Raw genomic sequence first — 16908 nt, 5'->3', positions numbered from 1 at the left:
TAGTTCGGAATTGAACTTTGACATCTATGAATCTGCGTAGTTCTACTTTTGAGAAAGCTACATACAATTGTCCAAAACACTGGAGAGCGAGATTTTTCCCAATTTTAAAATTTATCTTGGCGACTTGTTCATTGTGACAGAGAAGGCTAAATTTAGAGGAAACTGCCTCCATATTAGGACGAATGGTATAAATGGATCGCCAGTGCTAAATCTATTCTTACCGGGCGAGTTGGCCGTGCGCGTAGAGGCGCGCGGCTGTGAGCTTGCATCCGGGAGATAGTAGGTTCGAATCCCAATATCGGCAGCCAGGAAGATGGTTTTCCGTGGTTTCCCATTTTCACACCAGGCAAATGCTGGTGCTGTATCTTAATTAAGGCCACGGCCGCTTCCTTCCAACTCCTAGGTCTTTCCTATCCCATCGTCGCCATAAGACCTATCTGTGTCGGTGCGTCGTAAAGCCCCTAGCAAAAAAATCTATTCTTGGAATGAAACACTTTCTTCCCCAAGGTAACCCGTTCTGAATTTTTGTCCAGCATAACTAGATTCAATCTCGTTCCATTGCACAAACCAGCTTTATTAACTTCATTGACATCATCGCACATATGGATTCAATGCTGATGTACGTTATATGGTCAACTACCAAACTATTCAGAACCTGCTGGTTGATGATGATGATGACTTGGTAGTTTCGTGGACAAAAATTTGCTGCCTTGCAAAGCATTGTATTCTCTCTTGAATGAAAACATAAACCAAGCGCATCTCGTACAATACCTTTGAAATCCGTTTTTGGTAACTGTCATTAATTTCAGAAGCTATTATGTGACAAGATACATTTTAATTTTGGGCCATAAAATAGAATATTTAAAACTTGACGGGAAAACACCTGTTCTGTAAAAGTGAGGAATTAAATACCCCCAGACATTATCTGAACCCTGCACCAAGCAATATCACTTTTCAAGATAAAGGTGGTTTGTTATTCATTAAAAGTAGATCACCTACTGCTGAAAGAGCGTAAAGGGGAGTCATAATAGCCAAGCCTCATTTACCGCGCATCTTCGAAATTCTCATGTGGACGTAGAGGTCTGCGAATTTAATCATTACTCTATCTTCCATGTGACTTAACTTTACTAAATTCACTTTTCTCCAAATGTATCGGTTTCGCTTCTCTTTGTCTCTGTAACGGCATATTTTATCTTTGTCACTTTTGCATTAAAATAGAATGCGTTAACTCCACAATCGATTATACTAGGCAAATTATCCATATGGTGATAAACATTGGGATAGAAATCACTAACAGCTTATATAAAATACCATTCTCTCGTGGTAACAAAGTGTTAGTGTTTAAACTATCGTAAATATTAATGTTGAAGCCACCATGATAAACTCATATTCAATGCGTGACATAATCAATGTTTTGACATTTCTTCTAAGTAGGAACTGTATGTGTAGACGGATAGCCGGTTAAACTAAGTACAAAAACTTCAAACACCAATGAAAAGGAAAATCATTTTGGCCTAAATTGTGTGTCTCCGGAGAGCATATTACGAAACAAATAATTAATATGATCTCCCGATAAATAATCACCGGATTCTAATTCACTCATTAAATCTGCCATTATAGTGTGATAAAATGGAGGTGATGCCTACTACTCAACCACTTAAATACTCAAAACACAAAATATATTGAATATTTAATTATTGTCATTCGGCAATATCACTTTAATATCAATACTTCAACTCAGGCGGCAGGATTTGGTTCAGTCTAATATCACTAGATGATGTTAATTTTGCTACTTTCTCTAAAATGACAACATCGTTGCACTGAATGAGAAGCCTGTACGATTGTTGTCTCTTATTGTATTCAATACACGAAAAATTCAAAGCAGGAATTAGACCTTGGTTCAGTCTTATGCCAATAGTTGTCCTTAATGTTGTTATGTGAAACAAAAGGACGATCTCAACTCGTTGAATGAAAGGCATTTTGTCGAGAAAGAACCTAGCCTACCAAATTCATTGGAAGGATCCAAGATAACTCTTTGTTAATGACATTCCTCAAATTCAGCGGAAAACGTTCTATGTCATGCTGAAGACAGGAATTCTCGAAAGGTGTCTTCAAATGAATCATATGTGACATACGTAAATCAGAAACCAGTGCAATAAATCTACACGAAAGTCAAAAATGTTCAACCATTGTCTTTCGTAAGAATGACTGCCGAGTGTATAAAAACGATTTTGCAAAGAATTGTTTTCTTATTATGATACATACCGGTCTACGACCACCGCGTGAAACACGGCTCTGCTTTGCTGATCCAGTGATTTTATTTGTCTTTTTGATCTGATCTGTGGTCTTTGAGGTTCTGGCCTGCAACGTAAATTGAAAGTACACAAAGTATTAGTATGCTGAATTAGAATATTCAGTATAATAAATAACATAAGATTTAAACTGATCATACAAGGGAAACATTTATTCAAATGAATATACTATTGCATGTTTTACATGTGAAAATTCTTCAATATTCAGGTGCGGCAGATTTCCTTCCTTTTCAGATCGAAAAGCGATCAAAACATTCAGTACACTTGATTTGGGAGATATGACTTCATTGTTCGTCAGAGGAACATGTTTTCGTTGTACATCCACGGTATGAATAGGATATTAATTTAATAAAGGATACCATTAGTCAACTTGAACCCGTTATCCAGGGTCTGTGATCACAGCGCACCGCTACTATAGTCTTCATAGACGCTGCAAACTTTTCTGCACGTTCTGCTCTGTGACGGGATCGCAACCGATATACTTTTTCGAGTGTCGACCGAGTGATGTTCTGCGAGGGAGAGCATGAGTTTCTGAACTCATTGGAGGGATGATCGCTTCAAGATATTATTCTCCGAGTTCGTCGCAACGACTGGGAAGTCGTAATATTTAGTGATCATTCGTTACGTCCGGAAATTATTTTTAAAAGGAACGGAAGTTATTAAGTTATTAAAATATCACATTAGAAGAAGGCCTGAGAATATTGCAAATACAGAGTCGTAAGACAACAGATGCTGGTGTTGCTGAGGAGAGGCGCTTCCAGATAAAATGTTCAAGATTTTAACGTTAATATTAATACCGATGACTATATGAGTATTTTGCCAATTATTAATGTGTTAAAAATTATGTTATTAATGAGCATCAGTGTGATGGCACGAATTATTGGAAACATGTGAGCTAAATTTTCACCTGTCAAACTTTGCAGGAAAGAAACGGGGACACGAGGAAGTGCTAGAAATTTGGTGGTGTCAGCCGTGACACTATAAGGAAGGGAGCGTGGGAGACTCCTCATCATTAAATCGAGGATGAACGTAATTTTTCTGCGTCGGTTTGTGTCAGAAGTGCATCGTGCCGAGAAATCGACGTTTGGTTTTCGATTGCGTTAGTCAGAAATCTAACTTCGTAAGAACGTAGCCGGACTCGATTTTATCCCATGGAAGTTCTTAGGGATTTGTGTTATCTTCCTAAAATTGTCTTCCAGACCATGCAAGAACTTAGCTAAACCTTGCGCTTGTTTCGAAGAGGCTTTTAGGATTTACTCAACCGTAATAGACATTAATATCGTTTTCCCTTTGATTTATTGGCAGAGCTTTATGTCCAGTTTTGGATATTTTAACGGCGTTAAGTATTGTTTGGAGAACGGGTATGAAAAGTTTGTTTTAGTGAAGGGAGAAATTGTATATGATCGAAGCCTCCCGGTCATTGAGAGCCGGCAGCTGAGAGATACTGTCCCCTCAGAGAAGGACATGCGTTTAGCACCGGTATTTGTTCGTAAAGATTTGCACCAGAAGTCGTTACCGTATTAACGCGAGTCGTATGTAGGAAATATATATAATATTAGTATGTAAGCCCGATTACGACAGTCGAAATTACTATATATAAAGAAATTGGAAATTCCAAATGGACTATTTATATAGCTTACGAATAAAAGTTACACTTTCCACGTTTTATATGTCATTCGAATAAAAACAAAACTTGTAGTGTAGTATTTCTTTACAAACCATATCGTGTGCTGTCGTAGTTCGGAAATGTACTTTGACGTCTATGAATCTGCGTACTTGTACTTTTGAGAAAGCTCATACAATTGTCTAAAACACTGGAGAGGGAGATTTATCTCAACTTCAACTTTTATCTCTTGTCGTGCCATTTTGTCCAGGTGCCATTTCGTTCAGGTGCCATTTCGTCCAAATTCCACGAATCTAGTCAGTTGGTTAACTGTCTTCCGACCCACTAGTGCTATTTTGTCCAAACACCTATCATTGACAGTTTGACAGGTCTACAGTAACTGTTTCATTTCATTGCATTCCTCGTTAGTAATAAGTAATTTTTTGATGTTTGTAATAATGGACGTTACTCGCTCCGCTCGTTTACCACCATTCAGCTACATTTTACAACGAAATGCTTATAATGTAAACAACATAGTGAGAATAAAAACAAATATTTTCACAAATCAGGTGATGATTAAAATATATCCAAAATTGCATTAATAAAACCTCTGTTTGAATAAATTCCCAATCATATATCAAGCAGGAATATTTTTTATTCATTAAAAATACATGGGGACTTTGAAGGGATTTGTGGAGGTAACCCTAAGGGAATTTAGGTAAAACATGTCATTTAGAAACATATAGGAAAAGTTCTCTTTAATTTGACACCTCAACCTCAAAACGGACTTATAATAAAAAAGTAGTTCACTGGACGAAAAATTCCTAACGGAATTCAATATAAGATAAAATACTCACTATTAACTGCGCTCCTCGAGACTGCTATGAAGTCACGTTCAGCCAATTTTTACATTACTACAAAGGTTTGATTAAAAACACAAACCAAATCTGGCAATGTAAAAAGCGGCCTTTCAGCCTTGTCAAGTTTTTTAGTCTATTTACAAATACTGGATATACAGTCTGTACAATGTATGCAGCAGCTAATGCGTTGTCCCATGATGCAAATCAGTAACTTTTTTCTTCCTCTTAATCCTCAAAATCTTTTCAATGTCTCGTAACTTGTCCAATTTTTCAATGGCTCTTTCTATTCTGTTGTCCATTAAAGTGTACTTGTTTCTCCTCTTTAGACCTTCTAAATTTAGGTCAATCCTGATGATTTTCGTGTCAGAATATTCTACTTCTTCCTTTTGTGTCATAATTAGGTGTTTTATTCGAGGGTGTGGTTTGCCTACGATTCCATTCAAGCGATGGTTCCATCCTTCCACAGCGTTGTTGATACGATGTCGCCTGCCGGTACAATTACATGCATCAATTAGGAAATAAGTGTTTTCTAACCACTAGTCAATGAAATAGTAAAAGAACTCATTGAGTTTCTCATGTGCTACAGCAACACTTCCTCCACATCTGTCGTCTTTAAAAAGGCCAGAGCAGCGTACATTCTCACGGAGTCTCGTATTTCCTGGTGTGTGTTGTAATCTTTGGCAAGCCCAAGGTTTTGTACATTCCTCCATAGAATTTTTGAAAAATGAAAAAACACCCATGAAATTCTGCAGCGGGAAATACAGTGCTTATTGCCTCGATCACTCTAGCTTCAGAATCTGTGTGTACTGTCTCAGGATACCAGACTTGAATCACCCGAAGAATGGCGTTAAACAGGCGAATGTAAGTTGACTTTCTCTTGTCAGGAAGTAATCCGAAAACTACGATGGTTACCTTAGTTTCTTCCACAGTGCTTCCTAAATCTACATGGATGGTTTACAAATGAGAAAATTGTTTGCTAACACTCTTAGAGGAGCCATCCGTGAAAAATTTCTTATTTTCTTTTAATGAAGTTTTTCCTGTGGAACTGGCAAATATAAGTATCCGCTCACCATCACAGTCGTCAGCTAGTAAGAAATTATTTCCATCTGCCATCTTTAAACTTTCTGAATCCAACTCAACTTCATCTCGATGATTGGGTTCAGGCTAAATTCCCTGAGCATCCTTTCGCTGACTATGCAGAGTAGATTTGCAGTTATATAATTGAGGAATTCTGGTAACTAGTTCATATCCGGATTTTAGAAGAGGATTGAATTCGTCTTTAAAAATCTGACACAAAAGGAACTAACTATACTATCTATATAAATAAAACAAGCGTTCCGTCTGTACATTACTTGGAATAGTGAAATTTTGGCATAATTTCATGTATTATATATAGTAGAAGCCGAATCGAACTTTATCTCCATTTCTGTCTGTCTGTCGAGCAAGACGTCGCTCGCAGAATGTAAACTCGCTTCGCCAGTTTACTTCCTTCGGCCTTCAGCCTCAGAATTTGCACGGAGTTCAAACTCATTTTAAATATAATGTCCACTTAAAAGCCAGTGGGGCGGAGTCCTAGAGTCTGGGGCGTAAATATTGTCATTAATAAAAATATCAACCTACCTGTGAAATGGATTTATCAGTTTCTTCGAGGGGCTTGCTTGTTTCCCCATGCCATAGCCTTGTGGACTTCTTGTGCAGTCACATTAGGAACACACGTATTTTGGATCTCTTCTTTAATGATTTCACGGTTTGTAGTGAACACTTTTCCACTACAAGTATGATTAACACAACGCCACACAACTTCACCGCACATCTTCTCATTCTTAACCGTATACCGAATATACAGGAGTGACAAATGGGGTGAAATACCGATACCCGTTGTTTAACAAACTAGGTTGGCCCCTTGTGGTGGTTGAAAGCTCCATAATTAACAAAGAAATCATTCATAGAGATCATTCGAACGAGTGAAGTCTCTGTTTATAAACAAAGGTGGGGAGGGGAGGAATGGAATTTCACAGCAGGGGTGGGTGGGACATTCCACAGCCAGTTGTGGATATCCCACAACCTGTGGTTGTGAACGTAAGCGTGACCTGCAGTGCCTCAACCCTCGTCAACATTTCGTCTGGACGACATGGCACTCATTAACTTTTGTAATAATTTGTAAAAATGAGTTAGACGAAATGGCACTTTCTCAAGGAAATTTGTTGCTGGACGAAATGGCACAAAACCGTTTATCTTGGCGACTTTTTCATTGTGACAGAGAAGGCTAAATTTAGAGGAAACTGCCTCCATATTAGGACGAATGGTATACATGGATCACCAGTGCTAAATCTATTCTTGGAATGAAACACTTCCTTCGCGGAGCTAACTCGGTCTGAAATTTTGTCCAGCATAACTAGATTCAATCTCGTTCCATTGCACAAATCAGCTTTATTAACTTCATTAATATCATATGGAGTCAATGCTGATGTACGTTACTTGGTCAATTACCAAACTATTCAGAACCTGCTGGTTGATGATGATAACTTGTTAGTTTCATGGACAAAAAGTTGCTACCTTGCAAAACATTGTACTCTCTCTTGAATGAAAACATAAACCAAGTGGATTTCGTATAATATCTTTTGAAATCCTTTTTTGGTGACTCTCAGTAATTTCAGAAGCCATTCTGTGACAAGCTACATTTTAATTTTGGGCCATAAAGTAGAATATTTAGAAATTGACCGGGTACCGCCTGTTCTGTAACAGTGAGTAAATATATACTTGTTATATTTGTTATTCATTAAAAGTAGATCACCTACTGCTGTGTCCGGCTCCATGGCTAAATGGTTAGCGTGCTGGCCTTTGGTCACAGGGGTCCTGGGTTCGATTCCCGGCAGGGTCGGGAATTTTAACCTTAATTGGTTAATTTCGCTGGCACAGGGCCTGGGTGTACGTGTCGTCTTCATCATCATTTCATCCTCATCACGACGCGCAGGTCGCCTACGGGAGTCACATCGAAAGACCTGCATCCGGCGAGCCGAACTTGTCCTCGAACACTCCCGGCACTAAAAGCCATACGCCATTATATATATATACCTACTGCTGAAAGAGCGTAAAGGGGAGCCATAATAGCCAAGAATCATTCACCCCGCATCTTCTGAAATTCTCATGTAGAAGTGGAATTCTGCGAATTTAATCATTACTCTATCTTCCATGTGACATAACTTTACTCAATTCATTTCTCTCCAAATGTATCGTTTTAGCTTCTGTTTTTCTCTGTAACGGCATATTTTACCTTTGTCACTTTTGCAGTAAAAGAGATGGCGTTAACTCCGCAATCGATTATATTAGGCAAATCTATACATCGTCGTTGCCGGGACAAAACTTCCTATGTGAAATATTTCAGCTTAGAACTTCGGCTGGTAAGGTTCTCTCATCTAAGGTGCAATATTGTGTGGTCGTTGTCAAGGCATTCTCGCTCTTCATAACATATGTGCTGCGGGTCAGTATATCTCCAAAAATATTACCACATAGGAGGTTTGGTCCCGGCAACGACGATATATAAAATAACTTGTCCTGACTGACTGACTGACTGACTGACTGATTGACTGACTGACTGATTCATCATCGCCGAGCCAAAACTACTGGACATAAAGAAATGAAATTTTGAGTATACATTTATATTACAATGTAGGTGCTCGCTAAGGGAGGATTTTTGGATATTCCATCGCTAAGGGGGTGAAAAGGGGGTGAATTTTTAAAATGAGTGTATCTATATCTCAAAACTTTAAAAGTATACAGATGTAAAAATTGGTATTTAGAAGCTCCTTTGAAAGTAAAGAAACAGGCATTTTTGTTTTCGGAAAATCCCACTAGGAGGGGTAAAAAAGGGTGAGAAATTGGTCGAATGCCTTTAATGAGGATACATATATCTCAGAAACTGAAGATATTACAGACTTGAAAATTGGTATTTAGAATCTTCTTTAAAAATAAAGAAATAGGTTTTTTTTTGGAAAATCGAATTAATGACGGTTAAACAGGAGTGACAAATGGGGTGAAATTTTAGAAATTTTCAAAATTATTGTATCTATATATCAAGACTTTAAAAGTTTTCATATGTCAAATGTGGTATTTAGAATCGCCTTTTAAAATAAAGAAATATGTTTTTTGTTGCTGAGGGGGTGAAAAGTGGGGTGACATTTTTAAATGAGGATTTCTATATCTCAAAAACTTAAAAGTTTACATACGTAACACTTAGTATTTAGAATCACCTTCAAAAATAAGGAAACACGTGTTTTTTTGCTTTCGCAAAATGCCATTAAGGGGGGGGGGCGAAAAAAGGGGGAAAATTGGTTGAATACCTTTTATGAGGATACTTATATTTCAAAAACTGAAGATGTTAGAGACATGAAAATTGGTATTTTAGGATCTCCTTTAAAAATAAATAAACACGTATTTTTTGGATTTTGAAAAGTCCAGTGAATAGTGGATGAACGGGAGTGACAACCGGGGTGGAATTAAAAAAAAAATCTAGGCCTACAATGTATCTCAGACACTTAACATGTTACAGACTTGAAAACTGGTATTTGGAATCTCCTGTAAAAGTAAGGAGACATAGACAATTTTTTCGAAAAATCCACTTAGGGGGAACAAAAAAGGAGATGAATTTTTAGAATGAATATATCTACAGCATATCTCAAAAACTTAACATGTCACAGAAGTGAAAATTGGTACCTTTAATCCCTTTCAAAAGTAAGAAGCACGCATTTTTTGTTTTCGGAAAGACCACCTGGGGGGGGGGGGAGGGGCGTGTAGGGAGGACTGAAAATTGGGTTGAATTCTTTGTATTAGGATACTGATATCTCGAAAATTGAAGACGTTACAGACGTAAAAATTGGTGGTTGGAATCTCATAAAGAAATGCATATATTTTTGTTTTCGGAAAATCCACTTAGGCGGGGGTGAAAATTTTTTAAAATTAGTTAAATTATTTGAAGAAGCCTACTTACATCTCAAAAAATATAGATGTTGCAGAGATGAAAATTGGTGTTTGGAATCTCCTTTAAAATAAAGGAACGCGTATTTTAGAGGGAAAACGAACTTGGGGGGAGGGGCTGAAAAGGAATTGAATTCCTTTTATGAGGACACATATATCGAAAACTGAAGATGTGAAGACGTTACAACGTGATGATTGGTATTTAGAAGTTCCTTTACAAAATAATAAACACGTAGTTTTGGTTTTCGGAAAATTCACTTAAGGAGGGAGGGTGAAAGGAAGTGAAAAATGGAATTATTTTTTATGTTGATACATATATCTCAAAAACTGATGGTTATAGACGTGAAAATTGGTGTTTGGAATCCCTTTTAAAAATAAAGAATCACGTATTTTTGGGAGGGAATCAACTTAACGGGGGTCGGGTGAAAAAAGAGTTGAATTCTTTTTGTGTGGATACTTATATCTCAAGAAAAGATGTTACAGACGTGAAGATTGGTATTTGGAATCTCCATTAAAAATAAAGAAACACGTCTTCTTTTGTTTTCGGAAATCCACTTACGGGGGAAAAGAATTGAAATATTCGTTGAATTATTTGTATGAGATACTTATCTGTCTAAAAGATAAAGATATTACAGACGTGAAATTTGGTATTTGGAATCTCCTTTAAAAATAAACACGTATTTTTTGTTTTCGTAAAATCGACTTGGTTGGGTGGTGGGAGGTTGAAATAAGTAAAGAAGGAGTTGAATTCTGTTTAAGAGGATACTTATATATCATAAACTGAAGATGTTACAGACATGAAATTTGGTATTTTGAATCTCCTTTAAAAATAAACACATATTTCTTGTTTTCGGAAAGTCTACTTAAAGGGCGAGCGAGTGAAAAAAAGAGAAAAGTGTTGAATTCATTTTGTGAGGATACTTATATTTCACAAACTGAAGATGTTACAGACGTGAAAGTTGGTACTGTGCGATGAATCTCCTTTAAAATTAAAGAAACACGTACTTTTTTGTTTTCGAAAATTCACTTAAGGGGTTGAAAAGAATTGAAAATTGGGTGTGTTTTGAAAATGAGTACCGGTATATCTACAGTATTTGTCAAAAACTGAACATGTTACAGATATGAAACTTGGTATTTTAAAGTCCTTTAAAAATACATAGACACGTACTTTTGTTTTCGGAAAAGGCACATAACAGGGGGTGAAAAGGAGTGAAAAATGAAGTGAATAATTTTCAGTGAGTATGCTTATATCTCACAAACTTACGATGTTACAACGCGAAAATTAGCATTAGGAATCTCCTTTAAAAGTAAAGGATCATGTACTTCTTTTTTGTGTTTGGATAATAGGAAGGACTGATAAAGGGGTTAAATACTTTTTATGGGGATTCCTATAGCCTATCTCAAATACTGGTAATGGAGATAGATACTTGGAATCCCCGTAAAAAATAAACTCTTTTTTTTCGATTTGAGAGAAGACTGTTTCTCATATGTACAGTTTTATGTTGCATAGTCACCTTAGCCACAAAAGGCAGTAACACAAACGTAGTTTATAAATAGTATCCGGGGTAAATGAAACTCAATTTGTCGGCGAATGTTTATACTATAGGCATTTTCAGATAATGTCTTAGTACAGTACCGAGGAACAATTACTTTTATTATTTTACGAAATCCACGCGAGCGAAGCCGCGGGTAACTGCTAGTTATCTATATGGTCATATACTTTGGGATATAATTCACTAAAAGCATAAATAAAAACATATTTCTCGTGGTAACAAAGTGTTAGTTTTTAAACTATCGCAATATTAATGTTGAAGCCACCATGATAAACGCATATACAATGCGTGACATAATCAATGTTTTGACATTTCTTCTAAGTAGTAACTGTATGTGTGGACGTATAGCCGGTTAAACTTAGAACACAAACTTCAAACACCAATGAAAAGGAAAAGCATTTTCGCCTTAATTGTGTTTCGCTGGAAAACATATTGTGAAACAAATAATATGATCTCCCGATAAATAATCACCGGATCCTAATTAACTCATTAAAACTGCCATTATAGCGTGAGCAAATGGAGATGATGTCTACTAATCAAACACTTAAATACTCAAAACACAAAATATGTTGTATATTGAATTATTGTCATTTGGCAATATCACTGTAATGTGAATACTTCAAACCAGGTGGCAGGATGAGGTTCAGTCTAATGCCAGTAGCTGACATTAATTTTGCTACTTGCTCCTAAATTACAACCTCGTTGCACAGAATGAGAAGCATCAACGATTGTTGTCTGTTATAGTATTCAATATGCTAAAACTTCAAAGCAGAGAGTGGACTTTCTTCAGTGTTATGCCAGTATATGTCCTTAATGTTGTTATGTGAAACAAAATGGCGATCTCACCTCGTTGAATGAGAGGTATTTTGTCGAGAAGGAACCTATCCAACAAAATTCTATTGGAAACATAAAAGATGACTGTTTGTTAATGTCATTCCTCAAACTCAGCGGAAGACTTTTTATGTCATGTTGAAGACAGGAATTCTCCAAAGGTGACTTCAAATGTATCATATGTGACATACGTAAATCAGAAACCAGTGCAATAAATGTATATGAAAGTCGAAAATGTTCAACCAATGTCTTTCGTAAGAATGAGTGCCGAGTGTATAAAACTGATTTTGCAAACAATTGCTTTCTTATTATGATACATACCGGTCTACGACCACCGCGTGAAACACGGCTCTGCCTTGCTGATCCAGTGATCTTATTTGTCTTTATGATCTGAACTGGGGTCTTCGAGGTGCTGGCCTGCAACGTGAATTGAAAATACACAAAGTATTAATATGCTGAAGTAGAATATTCAATATAATAAATACCATAAGCTTTAAACTGATCATACAATGAAAATAATTTATTCAATTGAATATACTATTGCATGTTTATCATGTGAAAAGTCCACCACTTCAGGTCTGGCAAATTTCCTTTGCTTTTCAGTTTGAAAATCGGCAAAACATGCAGTACACTTGATTTGAGAGATATATCTTCCTTGTTCGTGAGAGGAACTTGTTTTCGTTGCACATCCACGATATGAATAGGAGATTAATTTCATAAAGGATTGAACCCGTTATCTAAAGTCTAGGATCACAACGCACCGCTACTATATTCTTCATGGACGCTGCAAACTTTTCTGCACGTTTTGCCCTGTGACAGGTTCGCAACCAATTAGTAGCCTACTTTTTCGAGTGTCGCCTATGTGATGTTCTGGGAGGGAGAAAGCGCGTGAGTTTCTGATCTCTTTGGAGGGATGATCGCTCCAAGATATTTTTCTCGGAGTTCGGCGCAACGACTGGGAAGTCGTAATATTTAGTGATTTTTCGTTACGTACGGAAATTATTTTTACAAGGAACTGAAGCTATTAAGTTATTAAAATATCACATTTGAAGTAGGCCTGAGAATAATGCAAATTTAGAGTCGTAAGACAACAGTTGGTGGAGTTGCTGAGGAGAGAGGCGCTTCCAGATAAAATGTTTAAGCTTTAGGGTTAAGATTAGTAGCGATGAGGTTTTAAGAATTTCACCAATTATTAATGTGGTGAAAATGATGTTATTAACTAGCATGTGTGTGATGGCACGAAGTTTAGAAAGCATTTGTGCTAAACTTTAAAATGTGAAACTTTGCTGGAAAGAAACGAGGACACGAGGACGTGCTGGAAAATTGGTGGTGTGAGACGTGACTATTTAAGGAACAGAGCGTGGGAGACTCCTCATCATTAAATCGAGTATGAACGTAATTTGTCTGCGTCGGTTTGTGTCAGAAGTGTATCGTGCCGAGAAATCGACGCTTGATTTTTAACGGCGTTAATCAGAAATCAACTTCGTTAGAGCGAAGCCGGACTCGATTTTATATCATGGAAGTTCTTAGGAACTTGTGTTATCTTCCTAATGTTGTTTTTCAGACCATGCAAGAACTTAGATAAACCCAGCGCAAGTTTTGAAGAGGCTTATAGGATTTCCTCAACAGTAATATACATTAATAATTTTTTCCCTTTGATTGATTGGCTGAGATTTATATTCAGTTTTGGATATTTTAACGGAGTTAAGTAGTGTTTGAAGGACGCGTGAGACAATTTTGTTTGGTGAAAGGAGAAATTGTATATGATGGAAGCCACCCGGTCATTGAGAGCCGGCAACTGAGAGTTACTATCGCCTCAGAGATAGACATGTGCTTAGCACCGTGAATTTTGTCGTAAAGATTTGCACCAGAAGTCATTACTGTATTAACGCGAGTCGCATGTAGGAAATATATATAATATTAGTATGCAAGCCTGTCTTCTGTATTCGAAATTACTATCTATAAGGTAATTCGAAATTCTAAATAGACTATTGAACCCTGGAACTTACCGTTCCATCGTTGGTCATCTGGCTCGGCTGCTTCAGTAGAGCGATACAGTACTCTTGGATCTTGGGGTCGTTGCGCGTTTTTTTGGTCACTTCATCGACCCAACTATAATGTTCGGAGGAGAGCATGACACTTCAAGTTTGGAGCAAAAATGTGCTTACTAAAATGTTTATTCAACGTAAATCACGAAAATTTATTTATTAAATAGGCAAGAAAATCCACTTAAAATTGTCAAAACATGTTCTAACACAGTCACGATGCATACCGTGATTGGTAAAGTTTTATTTAAATTGTTTATAATTGTATTTCAAAGAATGAAAATGTAGTGTAACATTTGTGGACAGCAAATACCGGGAAAGAATTTTAAAAACCTGAAATCGGACAACGTTTATCCAAACGATAACTGAGATTTCACCAACCTTCAAAGAGTAGAATTCCAGATTTACATTTAATTACAGTTATCCGCCAGTCGACTAACCTATCGGATATTGGACCCCACACCCCCACCCCTCACCTCCGAATGGATCCTTAATCAAACCAAATCGAACATCAACTGCTTTTAACAGGTTGCGAAATATTACTTGAAAACATGGTGTTCATTCCAAGTTAACAGCAATCGTCACAATCTAAAATAAAATTCCACCATGTATTGTCATCTCGTGACACCGTTAAGTTAGAGGGGAATCCCGATGCTGAATGTGCATCACTCCAAACAGATGTTCAGAAGAAGCCAAGAACTCTTGTCCAATGGGATCTTGCGTACATCGTACTGAAGGAGCAAAACCGCGAAGTGCAAGAGTACTTTAATTTATTGTGTATTTAGAGGAAATGAGAAAACACTGAAGTTAAAGAAAAGTGATGAATCACCTAATGTTCTCACTAAACCAACTTCTAGGTTATGAAACTGTCACGTCGTTAAATTCGATAAAATACAAGTCCATAATATAAAAACAAGCAACAGGAAATCTTTCCAATTGTCTATAACTACGACCACAATTACAAATGTGTCTACCTACCCTTGTCCCATTAAACCAAACTACAAGTTATCGGTAGATCAATGTCTCACATAAATAATGTGAATAACGAAAAGTGAAAATAAATTATACTAACGGCTGACGAATCGAAAACGCATGCGTAGAGTAAATCCCGTATTAATCAACTAAGTGTCAACACACGGCACTATCATAATATAGCGGACACCCGAACAATAAATTTTAAGATAAAGAAAACAAGAACTTGAACACGCGTGGCTAAGCATTAAGGAGTAGTCTCCATTAGCCAAGTTTCTACGTGGCACAGCCCTTACATCCATGCCGCTAGTGATGAAACGCTATTATGGGAGCACCTTCTGGCTAGTAAGGATTATGCGAAACATGGCCTAAATAGTACAATTTCAACGTTTTATACGGCATTCGAATATAATCAAAACCGGAAGTGTAGTATTTCTTTGCGAACCATATCGTGTGGAGTCGTATTTCGGAGTTGTACTTTGACGTCTATGAATCTGCGTACTCTTACTACATACAACTGCCCAAAACACTGGATAGGGAGATTCATCCCAACTTTAAATTTTATCTTGGCGACTTGTTCATTGTGACAGGGAAGGCTAAATATAAAAGAAACTGCCTCCATAGAAGAGCGAATGATATACCTGGATCACCGGTGATAAATATATTCTTGGAATGAAACTATTTTCTCCAAATGTATCCTTTTAGCTTCTGTTTGTCTCTGTAACTGCGTATTGCCACTTTTTCAGTAAAAGAGATAGCGTTAACTCCATAATATTAGGCAAATGGTCAATTTGGTGATAAACATTGGGATAGAATTCACTAAAAGTCTAAATAAAGAATCCTTTTTTTCATGGCAACAACGTATCAGTGTTTAAACTATGGTAAACATTAATGTTGACGACATCATAATAAACACATATACAATACGTGACATAATCAATGTTTTTTCTAAGTAGTATCTGTATGTGCGGACGTATAGCCGGTTAAACTAAGTAAAACAGCTTCAAATTCCAAGGAAATAAAAAGCATTATTTGGTCTAAATTTTGTTTTTCTGGAGAACATATTGTGAACAATAATTATTAACATTATCTCCCGATAAATAATCACCGGATCTTAATTCACTCATTAAATCTGCATTTATAGTGTGAGCACATGGAGATGGTGTCTACTACTCAACCACTTAAATACACAAAACACTAAATGTATTGAATATTGTATTATTTTCATTTGGTGATATCACTGTAATGTGAATACATCAAGCCAGGCGGCAGGACTTGGTTCAGTCTAATGCCAGTAGCTGATGTTAGTTTCACTACTTGCTCACAAATTACAACCTCGTTGCACTGAATGAGAAGCATCAACGATTGTTGTCTGTTATTGCATTGAATATGCGAGAACTTCAAATCTGTTACTTTGTCTGCCAGAACAGTCGAACGAAGGACATAAGTGACGAACTGAAATGTATGCTATCAGGGAGTGCTGGTAAGTTTACCTTTAGTTCTCTAGCTATGGATGAGAGTAATGATGATTGCGGTACTGCACAGTTCCTCATCTTCAACTTTCTAATAAGTGATGAGTTGACAGCTCTTCAGAGTCTGAAGGGTGCAAAGAAGTGAGAAGATTTCTTTAAATAATATGTGATACTGGCAAAAAACTGAAACTGTACTCAAGGAAATCTGCTGGAGCTTGAAATACGGTAGCATGCAAAGGTGTGCTTGTTGCTAATATGAAGTTTTTCAAGTATCCTTCCGATCGTC

Source organism: Anabrus simplex, chromosome 2 (assembly GCF_040414725.1).
Source record: "Anabrus simplex isolate iqAnaSimp1 chromosome 2, ASM4041472v1, whole genome shotgun sequence".
In the NCBI taxonomy this organism is placed as follows: domain Eukaryota; kingdom Metazoa; phylum Arthropoda; class Insecta; order Orthoptera; family Tettigoniidae; genus Anabrus; species Anabrus simplex.
Note: the sequence above shows the minus strand (reverse complement) of the source record.